Raw genomic sequence first — 2,896 nt, 5'->3', positions numbered from 1 at the left:
ACATGACAGTGTACAATTATTTTATACATGTATCCGATCAAATTATATGAAGTGTCATTTTTATATTATTAATACTTGAAATATCTAGAAGATGTGATTTTTTTATACACATATAAAAAATATTTTATATCATCAGCATATAATTATTATTTTTTTATTATATTTATTTATTTAGTAAAATATATTATACGTTTTATGTTTTACTATTCATTTATGATATCTATAATATTTATAACAAATATTAATAATTTTTTGTAAAAAGTTAATAAACACAAATATTAATACATGTGTCTGATTTTGGGGATACTAGTATTTACAATTTTTTTTAATTCAAAATATTTTTTTTGAAGAATTAAATATACAATAGAGCTAGAGAAAAAATGTGAATTTTTTATGTAGATTGTTATTTAGCGATAGTGATATATAGATATTTTTTATGTGATTGCAAAATATTAAATTAATAAAAATATTTATATTGCAGAATTTTGTCATTGCAATAATATTATTTCTGAATATTTTAATAAAAAATATTATTTTTGAGTTTGTAACAAAGTAAACGTGAGTTTTTTTTAAAGGCAAATAAATATATAAAATAAAATAAAAGTCAAGTTATAATTACAACTCAAAACACAAGAAATGCCCAAAAAAAAAAAAACAAGATACATAAGAAAAACATAAAATCACAACGAAAACAAAACTTCTTTATATTTTATTCTAAAAGAAATACAATCTAATACCAATATAAACATTGGTTTTTCCATATAATAGATATTGTAATTATTTTAATATAAAACCATATCATTTTATATGTTGAAATTGTTTTATTTATTATTCTCGTCTAAACATAACTATTCATGAAAACATTGACACGAACCATCAACACAGAATGGGACCATGTTGGTTGGGCAAGGAAAATGTTTCATTAAACAATCGGTATCAATGGAACATGCTTGATTTGTATTCTCATTCACTCCTCTTGCTTGTGATTCTGTAGCCATATCTACATACACAAATAATTCATGAAAACAAGAACATTATTGTATGTGAAAGATAAAATATAATTTATCAAATATCTATCAAGTCACTAATTAGTTTTATACCTGATGCAATGATAAAAAAAGCCAACAAAAATGCCACTGTTATAGAATATTTTCTTGCCACCTCCATCGTTTTATTGTAATGTTTTCTTTTAGGGGTTTTGGTTTTTAAGTTACCATGTTGTTTAAGAGTGTGCTTATATAGGCCATAGGCTCACCTTAAACAATAACTTTTTTATTTATGCAATAATGTCCAGCATGTTAAGTAATATTATTTTATTACTTTATAAATAAAATAAAGTAAAAATGAGAGATATATTTATTTCAAGAATGACTCTTTTGTTTATTTATTTTAATTTAATCTAGGTTAAATATGTTCTGATATCTATAAATTATTAAATTCTACTTTTACTTCTTATAAAAAAATGTCATCTTTGATCCTACAAATTTATTATGCACATAGTTTTAATCTCTGATGTTATACTAATATGTATTTTTGAATGATTATTTTGCAAATATGTTTAAAACACTCTAAAATATTTCTTGAAAAATAATTAAAATTTTGATTTCTAAATCGAGATTTTCATCACTTTTAACATTATCTTTTGATATTTAAAAATTTATATTTAATTCTTTTCATTTTAAAAAATTATAAAATTCTAACCATATATGATAAAAATTATTCAAAAATTTAAAAGTTAAAGAGTAATTAAACAACTTTTAAAATTTTATAAAATAAAAAGGACTAAATCTGCCTACATAAAAATTTTGTAAAGCTTAAAATATGTCATTTTTAATAGAGATTAAAAATAAAATTTAATATATTTATAAAGATAAAAAATATATTTAACCATTTAATCATACATTCTAGATTAAATATTTATTTAAAATTATTATTATTTTTTATTATTTTATTTTGTTAAATTCTATTCCTAAAATAGACGGTAGAAAATATATCAATTATTTTTATTATATGTATTATATATCAATTATTTTTATTATATTATTTTTTATTATTTTATTTGGTTAGATTCTATTCCTAGACGGTAAAAATTGTTTTCTCTAAATTATTTTAATCATATGTAATATAATTTTAATTTAAATTATAATAAATTTCAATTCTTAACTTAAAAAATCACTCATTCAACCTCTTTAACGATAGGTTTTAGGTTATAAAAATAAAAAGAAAATTTCTAAGTATAAAGTAATGGACGAAATTATTTTTAGAAATCTAAAATAAAAAAGAGAAAAAGGATATGCATCGACAGTGTAAAAGATTTTTATATTGTCAACTAATTACAACTATGTATCAATTAAAAGTTTAAAACACAATTTATAATATAAAAAAATTTGTTATTCTGAAAAATCACAAAAATGCTATTTTGCTATCTTAGTCTAAATTAATAATTTGGGGGTAAAATATATCTTTTGTTGATTTTTTCAAACTCACTTTTCACTTTTCAAATCACTTTTCACTTTCCAACTCACTTTTTCACTTTTCACTTTTCACTTTTCACTTTTTCACTTTTTATTATTTGATTATGAATAAATTCGTGCATAAACACAGATTCGGTTCGGTTACGTGCATTTGGATACAACAATTATTTTAAATGAAATGTTAACAAAGAAAAACAAATATTTAGATAAATGATTGATTATTTCGTATATAAAAATATTTAGACAAATAATCATTTTTTTATCGTATTCCATTTTTGGATAAAAAAATTTGATCATAAATATCATTTCTCATATATAAAAATGTTTAGATCAATAACAAGTTTTTATTCGTATACAAACTTCATTTTTGTTTAGGTATCTTTTACAAAAATATTTGGATCAATAGTAAATTTCGTATATTA

At 19.9% G+C, this 2,896-nt stretch overlaps 1 long non-coding RNA gene across 1 annotated transcript; it reads right to left on the bottom strand.

Annotated features, from left to right (window-relative positions):
- Positions 1-688: 688 nt before the first annotated feature.
- Positions 689-1,218, bottom strand: LOC131642998 (uncharacterized). Its single transcript, XR_009296110.1, has 2 exons — positions 1,101-1,218; positions 689-1,000 (listed from the first exon to the last, which is right to left on the bottom strand). It is a non-coding gene; the product is annotated as an uncharacterized LOC131642998 (long non-coding RNA).
- Positions 1,219-2,896: the final 1,678 nt, after the last annotated feature.

Source organism: Vicia villosa, unplaced genomic scaffold (assembly GCF_029867415.1).
Source record: "Vicia villosa cultivar HV-30 ecotype Madison, WI unplaced genomic scaffold, Vvil1.0 ctg.006417F_1_1, whole genome shotgun sequence".
NCBI lineage: Eukaryota > Viridiplantae > Streptophyta > Magnoliopsida > Fabales > Fabaceae > Vicia > Vicia villosa.
Note: the sequence above shows the minus strand (reverse complement) of the source record. Positions and strands in the feature narration are given on the sequence as shown.